Raw genomic sequence first — 15,000 nt, 5'->3', positions numbered from 1 at the left:
AAATATGTTGAAAATAGCACATGTATTTGAACAGGAAGTTAGGAGTAAGTCAGGAGGTAAAGAATGTTTCCTGTAAAGAGAAAGTTCACAAGTTGAAATCCTAACACAGCCAGTGTGTGGCTTTAAACAAGTTGCAGTCATTAAAGGACTCTTTGACATGCAATAATAGCTCCATTTGTTTACTACAATAATACATGTATCATTTGAAAATGTTCACCATCTATTTCATATCAAATATTGATCGATTTTAGTATTGTTTTCGAAATGTTCCTTCTAAAATGCGATATTCCTTCCAGATAGCTTAAAAAATGTGGATGAAAGAAGTGGATTTTGGTGCAGCGTGCAGATCCCCAGCAAAGGGACTTTGTGGGTTGGAGGAGTGAAGGACATGGAGGTGGAGACTGGATGGAGAACAGCAGGACTCTCCAAGTGAAAAGCATTACATCACAGTGGAGGAATTCCTGCCTTTTCTTCCACTTTCTTTTGTTATTCTTTAGAGAAAGTTGCCTTATTCTTCTCACCGAGTGCTCTGTCACTGCCGGACCTCGAGACAGATAAAGGAGGAGAGGGAGGAAAGGGGGAGGAGAATGGGGAGGGGAGGAGAGGAGGGAGACAGGGAGAGTGAGTGAGCAGAAACACTGAAAGACGGAGAGAGAGGGAGGGAGGGGAGGCTGACAGGAAACCATGTTTTTACTGTCCCTGGTGCTGCCTTTAAAAGTGATTCAAAAAATAACATGAAGAGAAGAAGAGAGCAGAGGGAAAACAGAAAGAGGAAACAGGAAATGACGGATAACATGAACGTTAAGTACAACTTCTCTGAGCACGTTCCACCAGGAAACATGTTCTTAAAACACCCTGGAGTCCCCTGAAAAGAAGAAATGAAAGTAGAAATGCAAGCTATCATTATTAGCAAAATGGTGTATTTTGCTAGGTTACAAGTCACACAAACATCTGTTTTATTACAATAAAAAACTCAGACTAAGAGCTTTTACACAAATTCTAGGATATGTTGTTATTTTGTGGTGTATTGGTCTTTTGTGGAGGTTGCAGGATTGTTGTGATAATTTTTGGAGCATTTTTGACTCATTGCGGGTTTTTTGGAACTCTTTGAGGTACTTTTGGAGACGTCGATTCTTTGTGTATCTTCTCACAGTAATTTGGAGGATTTAGAGGTAGGCCTTTAAGGGTAGGCTACTTTTTTGAGTCTTTGTACTTTGTGCATCTGGTTACTTGTTACCCTTAAACACTGTGAAGGACCCACATGGAGTGTGCATTAAAACATATTTATCACAAAATAACATTCAGCTATAGCAGAAGCCGTATTCTGGAAATATACAGGGCTATTTTATGTTGAGACTGTTTGCACCTCAGACTGTCGAGACACCAGGATACCTGAGAAAAAACTTTATTACCTTTATTAATAGGTAACCTTTATTTTCCCTGTTTCGTTGTTTTTAAAGTCAGTAAAAGTCAGTAAAGACCAGTAAAAGCAGCGTCCCATGCCAGCTGAGCACCGTAACTCCAGGATTTAATGCGTTTTTCCTAATTGACCATGATTTTGTCTGGTGTAAATGATGTGGAAGCCAGTGGGAGAGTGTGTATTACAGCCCTGTAGCACTCGGGGGAGACAAGCTGAACTCTGTGCCAGCTCATTACAAAGCAACCATCACATTTTCATCCACATAAGCTGCAGTGTTGCACCAAGCTCTGATGTCTTTCCTTCTTTTTCTCTTGTTTGCTTTCTTGTTTTCTTTCTTTACATTTTTTTGCCTTGCTTCCTTCCTTCTTTTCTTCCACATATCCTTATCTTGGATTTCCTTTTGTTCTGTTCATTCCGCTCTTTGTTACATTTTTTCTCTTTTCCCTTTTCATTCTTCCATCTTCCCATCCTTCCTTTTTTCCAGCTTTCCTTCCATCTTTCTCTCTCTCCCTTCCTCTCCCTCCTATCTCTCTCTGATGAGGACTTGGTCGGCTGCAGTGGCGAACAGGTCCAAGTTTCCTTACTGCTCTTGATTACATCAGCACATGCAGTCATGCTCTCCCTCCTTTTCTGAATAACAACTCATGACATCATCAACAGCTGCCCAGTTGCATGAAAGAGTGTGTGTTCGGTGTATATTCACAATTGTGCAAGTCTATGTGTTAGAGTGTGTATGCATGGTTGGGGGGGTGGGGGGGGCTGTCAGTTGCCAAGGTAACTGAGCAGGATCAGTCAAAGGGAGACTGACCGCCTCCTCTGCTGCTTTACAGTTGCAGGCCAAACTTTGCAGCAGTAATTATGCAACAAATATCTATCTATCTATCTATTATCTATCTATCTATCTATCTATCTATCTATCTATCTATCTATCTATCTATCTATCTATCTATCTATCTATCTATCTGTCTGTCTATCTATCTATCTATCTATCTATCTATCTATCTATCTGTCTGATAAGAATAAATTACACTTTCTCTCTTTTCTTGTTTCTCTCGCTTCATCCCTCCATCTGTCTGTGCGGTCAACCGGCTCTGCTTTTGTCCCCACAGCTGGGCCTGCTTATTAGGCCATAAAGCCTTTTTAATTGGATACTGAGGTCTGTACGGTCGTTTCCATTGGCTTATTGGGTTGTCAGTCAATTAATCCATTCGTCTCTCACTGACAGAGGCCTATTGGTCGTCGTCAGTGCTTTTTTCCGCATTATGAGGGGCCATTGTGCAGAGATGCTGAGGCCCTTTTAATGTGGAGTAAGAGAAGGTTGAAAAGGGCTCTTTGTTGTGTGACAGAAGGAAATATTAATTCCGTATTTGTGGATTTAGAGGTAAAACTTGTAGCATTGAAACATCAATGAATTATTAGCACATTCATTTTAAGACATAAGTATAGGTACAGTTGACAAACAACTATAGAGGAGAGATGGTTGTCAGACCTTAGACCTACATTTGTATGTGGTTCCACAGAATAGCTTCTTGCAGGAATTGTTCTTTGTTGCTTTGCGACACAAAATAGGAAATTAACTCCTTTTACAATTGGAAGGAACCAGTGTAGTCTCACAATAATTTCAAGAGACATGATGAAACAGTGTATGTAGCTGATAAAGCTCACTAGTCGCTTTGTTGTTGAGGAAAATTAATCCTGTTTCGGACCTAATAATGGATAGATATTGGTTTATCATGGTAATAATATCCTTTGGCGGACATCATTTTAATAAACTTGTATTTGAAATGATTGCATGTGAATGATACTTGAAATATGAAATACTTCAGTTGAGGTATTATACAATACTGATTCCAGAAGGCCAAAATGAGGGCATACTCCACCTTAAGTTTTTAGTGCTGTAAAAAATGTTCTAATTTGTTTTTAAACTCAACTCTTAAATAGTCTTGCTTTGCCAGACCTTCCTTCACAGCACTGCGAAGGAGGGTCTGGCTAGTCCACACAGCATTACGGGATGGGCGAAAAACATGATGTGGTTTATTGGCATTTCTTTAAGCCAATCACAATTGTCTTGGGCAGCGCTAAGCGCCGTACGGAGCCACGGTGCCTCTGCAAAATAGCCTCGGGAAGGAACTTGTTTTATGTACGTTCAAAAGGTTGTTTTAGTTGTGCAACAGAAAACTCAGATTGGACAGATAGTCTAGCTAGCTGTCTGGATTTACCCTGCAGAGATCTGAGGAGCAGTTAACCATAGTCCTCATAAATCCACCGGAGTTTAAAATTACAATACAAACAAGGCAGAAGGTAACGCACATCCGGCCTGAAAAGAGTGAAATCCGGCGGAATTTCCGCCAACAACGGAACAAGTGAAATTGAAATATCCGGCTTGGCACATACTCCCCTCATAGTGGAAACTTCATGAGACTCTGAAGAACAGATGATACAGGAACATCAGGCTCTTCAGCTGACCTTCATCTCTTTGGCTTTAGTCAGTTCCCTTCTGTCTGTTGTCCTCTCTCTGTTCCTCCATGTACTGTAGTCCTATAAACCAATTTATAAACTCTTTAAAACAACCGGAACAGCAAGGTGTTGAGCTGCACCTCAAACAGCCGGCTAATCCAACAGATCTGATCAAAGGTAGCCAGTTAACTGTGAGTTTATCCGCAGCCTAAGGAGATCTGTTTAATGAGCTTACATTAAACCAGCCACTTCATCTCACTGTGCTTCCAATTAGCTCAGATGGAGCCTTGGAGGGTATTTTATACTTTAAGATGGATTAAAAAAAATAATTTCTTTTAAATTATAGTTATCTCTTTCTCTATGCCTGGATGTAATCTTCATCAACATAATGTTTTCTGTATTTCAATATATCCTTCGGTCTATGTCCCACTCTCAGTTTCGGCTTTTGACATGAATATCTGTCTGCCTAGAAGCACAGAATAAATCAGTAGAAAGAGAGGAAGAAATACAACAAAGAAGAATGAAAGAAAAAATAAATATGCAAGGCATGCCCTATGTTATTGCAGTTCGGAAGTCTTTTTCCGATTTCCTATTTTTCCGATTATTCCAACACCACATGAATGCAGCCCAAATGCCCTATCCCGCAATGTTACGTAACTGACATAAAAAATTATTTGTGTATCTGCCTCGTGATTTCGATCCACTCTTAAAATCAAATGGGTTTTTCCTTGGCCCATGCTACAGCCTTCCACCAAGTTTCATGAGAATTGGGCCAGTAGTTTTTCCGTAATTCTGCTGACAAACAATAAAAACAAACAGACAAACCAACAGACTGACAAAATGACAAACCAAGCCACAAACATAACCTCCCTGGCAGAGATTATAACAATGTTGCTTGTGAAAAATTGAAATATGAGAAACTTCAGATCCCTTATAAAAGCCTTGTGACTGTAAAAGTTGTTTGGGTGAATCATAAATTCTAGGCTCAAAAACAAGACAAGCAAGATGGCTTTTGTCCTCGATTTTAGAGAAATACATCTTTGAGATACAGTAAAATATTTTCGCCTACAATTGTTGATTAAAAAACATCTACATGTCTACACAGAAAAGTTGTCTCGTATGTCCGACAATACATGTATCGGCCTATCCTTCAGGTTTCCCTGTCTGCATACATCCTGCCGAATCGGTCTTTGTTGTCTCTATTCCTCTCTGTTTTTCTGACATTACTCTGTTGTGACAGGTTTCACAAAGGTTTCTCTCTTTGCATTCCAGTCTGTCAGTCTGTCTCTCTGCTCGTCTCTGTTTGTCTCCCTCTTTCTCCGGTGTCACTCCATTTTCACATTACTATCAGGACTCTGTACCGATCTGCCGCTCCCTCTCTGAGTTTCCGTACATTCTTGTCTTTCCTTCTCCACTTCCCCGTCGCTTGATGCTTCCGGATGTGACAGAAGTCGTGTGAACCTCTCTATCCGTTTCTATCAGTTCTCTTTCTCTCTCCTGCTGATGTTATTTCCATCAGAGTGATGCTGGAAGTGAAAAAGCTGTACATCTCGCAGCAGGGGGTGAACATCATGTACCTGTGAACACAAGGCCTCTAGCGATGCTGTCACATCCTGTCTCTTCTTTCTCGTCGGCTCTGCTGATATTTCTCAAATATTAAAAAACTTTGAGAACATCACTTCTGACAGGGAACTTCAGGGATCCAGGGCTGTAGCACTCGAGTCCGGACTCGAGACGCTTTTCTGTTGTCTCGGACTCGTCTTGGACTCGTTGGTATTTGGACTCGGACTTGTCTCATTGGACTCACCAAATTTTCTAGTTGGTCTCGAACGAGTCCAGCACTATATGCTTTTGTTCTAAAGTAACTTCCTCCTTCAAAACACAACCATTGATGATGTGCGCTTGTTCCAAAAGCAAGTATTAGTTTAATTCATAATCTACCTAGAACAGGCAGTCGCCTGGTATACACCTGTCTGCATCATACATTAATCATCAGCTATCAATCATTTAGATTTTGGCCACAAACATGTAAATTTCTTTAGGACAAGTAATAAGTTCAAGAATGGGAACATTTCCATTTTATATTTTAAGTAAATAATGTGGCCTAATTTGACCCTTTCTTTCTACGATCTTGACTGTCTCCCATTTGGACTCGGTCTTGACTTGGACTTGAACCTCTTTGAACTTGGTCTTGACCTGGTCTCGACTAGTCCTGGTCTTGGACCTGTCTTGGACTCGACAAAGGTGGACTTGACTACAGCCCTGCAGGGATCTTTAAAGGACTCTCAAGGGAAAAAGTGTGATTTTTTTTTTTTTTTACTAATGGGTCCCTTTGCAAGACTTGTTTCACACAGTATACACACTAGCTGGTGGTTTCCAGCCCAACTGTAGTGGAAACCAGACATTTGTGTCTTTAGTGGGTGTCTGAGCTGAAAAACCCCCATTAATAAATCAGGAAGGAATCACATTTCTTCAGGTCATTCATGGACTTTGTTGAGGAAAGGCACAGAATTTGTACATCATGGCCTGTAAATCTATTTTCATCAAATAATCCTCAGTGACCCAGTTTGTAGCTGCAGCCTGTCAACCCTCAAATCTCTTGCCTCATTTTATTTTTTGATTTACTGGATCAGGACTTTTTTCCCACTCTGAGAAGTAACTGAGCTCATATAAAAAGACTAGAATTATCTTTTATTCATCACTTGTTTTACTCTTGTTTTACTGTCATAAAAACATAAATAAATAACATCCTTGCAAAGATATACATACAATATGATAAAAAAAAAGTTGTAGAACTAATGTATAAAACATTACAATAAATTAGCTTGACAGTATTATGTATTATGTATGTGATTTGACGAATGATTACATTAACACAGTACTTTAGCTTTGTTAGCTTTCGATTATAAATTTGAAGTCTCTAAATCCGAGCTGAGAAAATTCCCTGCAGATTCAAAGTAAACGTTATACCACTGTGTGGTGTGGAGTATGCTCATAAACTGAATTTCATGTGTAAAATTGATGGAGTGCCCCTTTAAATTTGTGCATTTTGACGATTTATTCCACTGCCTGTTTACATGCGGGCCATGATTTGACCTTTAAAGCTATAGTGTGTAATTTCTGTCACCCCTATGAGGAATTCTAAGCAATGACAACAAAACTGCCCACATGATGCAAGCCTTCCGTGATCGCGCACAGCCCCCCCCTCCCCCAAACACACACACACACACACACACACACACACACACACACACACCTCCTCCACACAGTTGCTAGTAGCCAAGGAGGACACGGAGGATTAAAAAAACATGATGGACTCTTCAGAAGAGGTAATTATCATTACTCGAGCTTCTGCGCGGACGCCACAATCTTCTGAACATAGTCATACTGAGAAATACAGAGAGAGTTGTGTGGAGCTGATAGTCTTAATTAGCTTTGCAGCAACTCATTTGGCAATGGCTTGAATGTAACGGACGTTCATTAATATCAAAAAATTGATGCACTAAAGTTTTAAAGCACTAGAAGCTGGTGTGACTTTTCAGGGCAGTGTTATGTGCCTTTATTGTCAGCTACGGTAGCCCAGAGTGGCCAGCTCTCTCCACCCCCGGCTGAAGGGAGTGAATCATGGCTGCTGGCTGCTGGTTGACTGCCGAGAGACACTGAGTCATCTTTACAGTGAGGAATCACTGTAACTACATCGTTGCGGCGGCCAGTGTGGGGTCACACCGACCACTGTTGAGTATTTTGTCCACAGGACAGTTTGACTCCAGTTATTCTGCTGTTGTTGAGTCACTGGCTTGTATTGTAACAAAAAAAGCCAATTCTATGGTTTTCTGTCCCTTCTTTGAGATTTTGTTTGCACAAACCATATTCACTCCAAACAAAACAAACATAACACATCTTTCTCAGTGGTGGAAGGAGTATTCAGATTCAATGTCACCTTGGCTGCCAATGTTGTTAAATTCTCCCCAATTCCAGGTCACATTACTGCTGATACATGTCTGATTGGGTTGTGTTTGGTTCAGAAGCCTTTATCTGCGATTTTTGACGGTAAAAATTGCTGCTTCATTCCACTACAAATTTACATTAGCATACTGCTAACTATTAAGTAGCTACATGGTCACGCGACATAGCTGTAATCTCGGCCAATGCTGGTCATTTCTCCCCAAATTCCAGTCACTTTACTGTACATGTAAACATGTTCTAGTACAAACACAAAATGCCAAATATAATCTTGAAAATGCTATATAATAGTTGCCCTTTAAGTAAAAGTACTAATACCACATTGTTACAAGTGAAAGTCCTGCATTGAAAGTGTTACTTTTGAGAAAAAAACTCACATTTTAGAAACTGGAAAATATCAAAACAGTTCTGTCAAAGTGTTTAATCAGCTAATCATTTTAGCTGGACTTGTACAGGCCGTTATATTGTTGGGTATTTTATAAACCACGTGTGTGCAGAAATCTTAATTTCTAAAGTAACTAGTAAATAAAGATGTCAGATTAATGTAGTGAAGAAAAAAGTGAAGGACTAGAAGTAGTAAGTGGCATGAAAAGAAAAGACTCAAATAAAGTACAAGTACCTCAAATTTATACTTAAGTACAGTACTTGAGTAAATGTATGTAGTTACATTCCACCACTGGGGCACGTTCAATCTCAAAACGGTGTGCTATGGTTTGTGTGTTGAACGACATGTTTCCTTGGAATGGTGTGAAACGGTGTGAAACGGTGTGAAACGGTGTGCAACGGCTTTGAGATATGTTTTCTCTGAATGGTGGGTGTGTCTCTCGTTTATTGGCTGTGTCACAGGTGACACCCAATCAGCAGAGACGTGCATGTAAACTTGTGGTAATAAAAAGGCAGAGCGCTTGCGCGCACAACAGGATGTTCAACGCCCCCCGTTTCAGTGTAAAAAAAACGTGTTGCTACATTTTGTCGGGGCTGAACGTGGCCCTGATCTTCCTTCTCTTCTGCCTCTCGGAGGTTTTTTTATGCTTTCAGCAGCAGAGGGTGAATGCGTCCCCTCCCAAGTTGCTTTGATCCCTGACGTGTTCACATGTGGCTCTCCGTGTTCTACACGATACAGCATCAGTGTGCATGGTCATACTAACCGTGCATATGTTGCCGTGTGTTACTGTGAGTCAGAAATCAGAGGAGAAGCAGCTCGCTGTGCTTTCTGTCTGCTGCCTCCGGTGCCTCTCTGGTCATCAGGGAGAGGAGGAGGAGGAGGAGGAGGAAGAGGAGGAGAGCAGAGGAGGAGGAATGAGTGAGTCATGCCTGTTAGACTTTAATAAAAACAACTGCCAGGGTCCTCAGCCTGGATCATGATGATGATGATGAGTGTTTAGCATTGAACAATGTGGTGTTGGGTCATTTGGTCACTGTGGAAATTGAGAAAGTGAAGTTCCCGTCTGGTATGAATTTCCCAAACTCTTGCTTTTCATTTTCAATCCTCATCCTCCTTTGATTGAAAGAAGAGCTCCAGTAATTGAACCTCTTGTACTTTTTGTACTCTACGCTGCAGCTTTGTCCAGCGTGACACTGCAAACTGCATCAGTAGCAGCAGCGTATACAGTAAGCTGTATTTATTAAACATTTGCCTGGTAATTACCGAAGCTGTATCACAGTAACATGACTGAATAGATTTGATTGATATCTGTGATTCAGTGGAAGTCAAACGCCTCCCATTATAAGTCCCTTACTGGCACCGTTGTAGGCGTTTCATCTCAGGAACTTAACAACATTCTGATCTGAAAATTAGCATTACCATATTTTAAAACGTGTGAGACTTTGGAGCTCATTTCTTTGCATTTTTTCAATTTTTTTCATTTTTTTCTTTTACAAACCGTGACTCTTTTGTAGTTTGTTCCACTTTGTATGCTGTGGCCATTCATTTGTTAAGAATCTTGTTTCATTGTTGTGTTCTTTCCTTATATCAGGGGTGGCCAACCAGTTAGGTATAAAGAGCCACAAAAAGAAACGCACCATAGCAAAAAGCCACACAACACATGCACGTCCACACTACAACAGCAACAGTGTCTTCCAGATCTGATGACAGTCATAATACATAGCAGTTTTCATAGTTTTTTTTTCTCACTTAGACTGACTCAGTGGGAAACCTGACAGTCTTTGTTATCCACAATCCTTTTCAGGTCTTGCTTGAACTCGGTTGTGGCCACTCGAAGCAACTCTCACTCATTTGTCACTAGAGGGTCTTTCAAACAATCAGATTCAGCAGTGAAAGGGTTAACGAGGAAGGTGATCTGTGGCCGCTGTTTTTCCTCAGGTTGCAGAATCTGTCCTCAGAACTCTGCTGCATTATTTTCCATTTTAAAATAATTGGCAAATGTATTGGCAGATGCATTCAAATGTTTTTTTTTTTTACTTATCTGAAATACTGTGTTTCAGAAAAGTTAAAAACAACAATCAACCAATGACACAGCCTCCAGCCACACAGTAAGAGCCTCACAGGAGCAGGCAAAGAGCCGCATACGGCTCAAGAGCCACAGGTTCGCCACCCCTGCCTTATATCAATTAGCTCTGTAGAGCATCTCAAATTTTCCATTTTCTTCCCAAAAATGCCTATCAGAACTTTAACATGGTTGTTTGAAATGCACATTTCAGTAGTATCGGCCTGCCGTTGTTGTTGTTGTTGTTGTTGTTGCAAAAGCAGTTCTTTTTTTGTGGTCATTGTAGTAATCCTTGTTGCAATGTAACCGCACATTTTCTTGACAAATCAGGGCTAGAATTAAAAAAAAAAAAGTAAATAAGAGTAAAGCAAAACCCATGACTACTTTTGAAAAAAGGCACGAGTTGTCTGAATACAATACACCGTATTGTTGTTTTGCCTGCTATGTTCTGTTTCTACACAAGTCACATTAAAAATGTCTCGTAAATTTGTTATACATAGTAGTCTTGACAACACTGAACAGATATTGCTTCAGCAGCTGCAGCACATCAAGCTTGGAAAAAAGCTTCCATCCGTTAAAATGTCAAATAATGATGATGTTCACTTTACAAGGGGAAATGCAAAAATCACATACAAAGTCACACACACACACACACACACACACACACACACACACACACACACACACACACACACAGTGATGTCTTGCACCAGTGGGACCAATACTGAAGTTACTGCCAACAGAGCTGATTCTCGATCCCTAAGGAATGTGTGAATTCTGTTGTGTTGGCGCTGTTTTGGTGTGCACGTCTGTGACTGTGAGTCTGTGTGTGTTTGCTGCGTGATAAAGAAGACATCAGGACAGCAAGCTAACGTACCACTGCAACACCTAGATGTACCACAATACCACCTTAAGGCTGCAGAGTGCATGTATGCACTCATGATATAAAGCAGCTTAGATAAAGGTTTCAATCATGTTTTGTATTATATGAATATTAATTGATCTTTAAGCAAATTTTTTGTAATGAAATGAGGTCTCTGCTGCAGCGGCACAGCTGTACAGCGGCTACAATATGATCTCCACTGACAGAGTGGCCTTTACTGCTACAATCACACTCGTCACACACAAACACACACACACACACACACACACACGCACACACACACGCACACACACACACACACACACACACACACAAAATCACAAGCTACAAATAAAGACAATCATGCCAAGACAATGGCCTGCTAATCCTTGCTTGTGATTGGACGAGTCCAGATTACCCAGAGGGCACCAGCTGTCAGCGAGAGGCGAAGCCCAGTTTCCTCAGTATCAGCTCACACGCACACACACACACACACACACACACACACACACACACACACATACACACACACACACACACACACACACACACACACACACTGTGTCTCATTAATGCTGAATTAAATGCAGAATGAGGCTGAAATGTTCACCAGCAAAGCGTTCTAATCTAATCTAATGCTAACTATCTAGTTTGTGTTATTTGTCGGCTGCTGTCAACAGAGAACGTTTGTCACTGTTGTCAACGGACTGTTAAAATAGGAATGAGAGTTAATATGACTGTAATGCTAACAGGCGTTACACAGGTCCAGCATAGCCAGGTAACCAAAAGTTGCAAATGCCTGAATGTGCTGTGTGTGTTTTATTTTTAGCCTCTGTTGTTTCAACCCTTCCACCCTGTACACACTCAACTCTTTGTCTACAGGGTGTGCAAGAATCCTCAAGTCCACATTTTAGGCCATTAAAAGTATTAAAGATATCCTGAATTCAGTCATGAGAAAGAACATTTTCACCATTTATGGTTTCTTTGTGCAAAATTTTGATTAATGCAAAACATGTATTTGACCTCCATTGACAATTAATTTTATGTATCCATGTATCTTTTTACTTTTATAACTCAGTTGGACCCTTCAGTCTGCTTTGTCCAGGGTTGTTGCTGAATTGTATGAGCTAAACTGGTCTGAAATCAAATTCCAGGCATTCAAAAGGTCTTTAATTTGGCTTCTTGAAGTCTCTGCCCTTACGACATCATGTACCATCAGTTTCAAACCTTCACATAGACACATACTGTACTGCTTTTATCCCTCATTCCCTCAATCCCTCGGCTTCCAGTGCTGACACAGAGGGCCGAGCTGGGCCAAACTGAGCCAGTCCAACAATGCAGGGAGAGGGAGGAGACAGGAAGCGCTAACTGACACGCTGCTGAGCCGAGATAAGAGCAGATCCCACTAAATACTGGATTCAAGGGAGAGAGAGGGATGGAAGAGGGAGAGGAAGAGGAAATGGGGGGAAATGAAAGGGAGATAATGCAAGTTAGAGAGGGAAGAAGGAAAGGAGAGTGAGGAAGAGAGAGAGAGAGAGAGAGAGAGAGAGAGAGAGAGAGAAATGGAAAGGGAAAAGAAAGAGAGAAAGGATAAATGCGAAAAGGGTGAGAGAGAGACAACCAAACTGAAATTTACTTTCAGTGTGTTTTTGAGTTGAAGAGGACTGAGAGGCTTTGCATTGGCCTAGATTCTCCTCTGTCTGTCTGTCTGTCTGTCTCTCTGTCTGTCTGTCTGTCTGTCTGTCTGTCAACACTGGCCCTACTCTCTGGATCCAACACTGATGTAATATTTCTCTTAGAGAAATGACCTGCAACCTTTTCATAAACAGTGGACTCATAAAGCATGAGACGAATGACTTTTGGCTTGAAACCCTCGCTCTGAGGTTGAAGCGCAGAATTCCAACTGTTGAGCACAAACACTTGTGGTTTTGCATATTCAACAAGTTACATATATTTTACCACGCAGCTAATGAGTTTGCGACATGCGGCCACTGGTTTCATTCATTATGTAAGTATGAGAACAATTGATCACACTGTTTAAGCTTGCTGGAGTCGTGTAAGATTGCATTCTTTACAGTGACTCACTATCATTGTTGAGGTAATGCAGCACAGACCTTTTGATTCAACTGGCACTTAAACTGCACAACGATTATTTTGACAGAAATTAAAACAGACCCGATGAATGAAAACCAAATGCTGCCTGGAACATGCATAGAACAACATCTAAACCTCTAAACACTGGCTGGAAATGTGATTAGGAAGTTCACATGCACATTGGGTGAACATCGAAATGCTTGTAGCCCTTTTTTTTTTTTAAATGACCAATTCCTTTTAGTCCCCAAACATTTGGGGACTTTGTATTGAAAGGACCATTATATATATATTATACTGTTCATCTTTTGGGGATGCAAACGTCATCAAACTGAAGTCAGAACCTAATGTTTTAGATTTTTCACATTTCAAATGTATGTAAGCAGAGAGACAAAACAACCAAAGTGTTTCATTGTGCTACTACAGACTGCACTCTTTATAAATGATCACCAATTCCATCGCTTAGTTTCCAGTAATGTAAACAATGGGTGTCTGGGCACTTTTCCTGGGTGAAATGAGAAACAGGAAGTAAGAATAAGCTACAACATACAGTACAGTATAGTCATACACTCACACTCACACACACACTCAAACTAGCAAATGTAACATATAGCTGATCTCTCATATGTTTCTCATATTTCCTGCAAATGTTCTGTTTTTTCTCGGTGAACATAAATCCCAGTTTCTCCTGCTGAAGGAGTGGAGTGTAAATCCTCGGAACCTCCACGGCTCCTTGATTTGTGTAATAGAGTTTAGCCAGTTTATTTGGAGCTGATACACATCTGAAAGATCCAGTTGTTAATGCTTACACACATGTTTCCCAACACATGCCCAAAGCGAAGCAGAAGTTTGGAAATCATAGCAGCGTGTTTTATTTTTCATGCGAGCAGGGAGTTTATTTCTGATTGGACGAGGTCCTGGAAACTGAATGGTACTGACATGTTCACGAGTAGATGCAGTGGGAATATGAAGTCTGATCTTTTCTGAATGTTGCATTCTACATGTGAGGTCAAGAATGACTATTTTTTCTCATCCTCATTTACAGAATGAGATTTAGCTTTCACTCCAGACTGACTTTGTGTCATCTGCTTTATATCTGTTTTGTGTTCAACTGTTTCACGGCCAACATCGGTGTGTCTAATATATATATATATATATATATATATACATATGTTCCTTTTCCTCTACTTCGGTTCAATTTTTAGATTATTCAGTGTTGTTTTTTATTACTTGCTGCTGCAGCAGTGTCATTTCCCAGCAGGGCTCATTAGAGCTTCCTGGTATATTTTCTTATCTCCCAGTTGTTATTCTTTGAAAATCAGTATGAGTAATTTCATTTCTATTCAACTGCACATAAAAATGATAAAAATAGAAAATTCTGAGTGTTCAAATCAGAATTGGGACAGCATATCCTGCACAACGTCAAACCTTTACCCTCCCCTTCGTGAGTTTCCGTCAACCTGTGGAAACATTTTTATGAATTTGTACATAAGAAAACATGAATGGAACAAATCAATTTCAATGACTCTCAAAAGTTGGCACATTGATAAAGAAGTACAGAGTTATTCTTCATGCTTTATTTCTGGCAGTGAAGCAGCTCCATTACATTCCTGGACACAGGAAACAAATTCATTCATCACAGTGACAAAAATTTGGAAAATACAAAAGATTTTACAAGCACTCATATGAATATTTCAGCAGTTGAAAACATGCTGGTATTATTCCCCCCCCCTGTTGCTTACAATGAGCTCTTTGTATGT

The 15,000-nt window shown here is 40.4% G+C and overlaps 1 protein-coding gene across 2 annotated transcripts in view; it reads left to right on the top strand.

Moving 5' to 3' along the window:
• The window catches only part of nova2 (NOVA alternative splicing regulator 2), an 87,770-nt gene that overhangs the window by 50,474 nt on the left and 22,296 nt on the right, over window positions 1-15,000 (top strand). The window lies entirely within an intron of this gene.

The sequence above is a fragment of the Sander lucioperca genome, chromosome 5, assembly GCF_008315115.2.
Source record: "Sander lucioperca isolate FBNREF2018 chromosome 5, SLUC_FBN_1.2, whole genome shotgun sequence".
In the NCBI taxonomy this organism is placed as follows: Eukaryota; Metazoa; Chordata; class Actinopteri; order Perciformes; family Percidae; genus Sander; species Sander lucioperca.
This window is presented reverse-complemented; position numbering and strand designations above follow the sequence as displayed.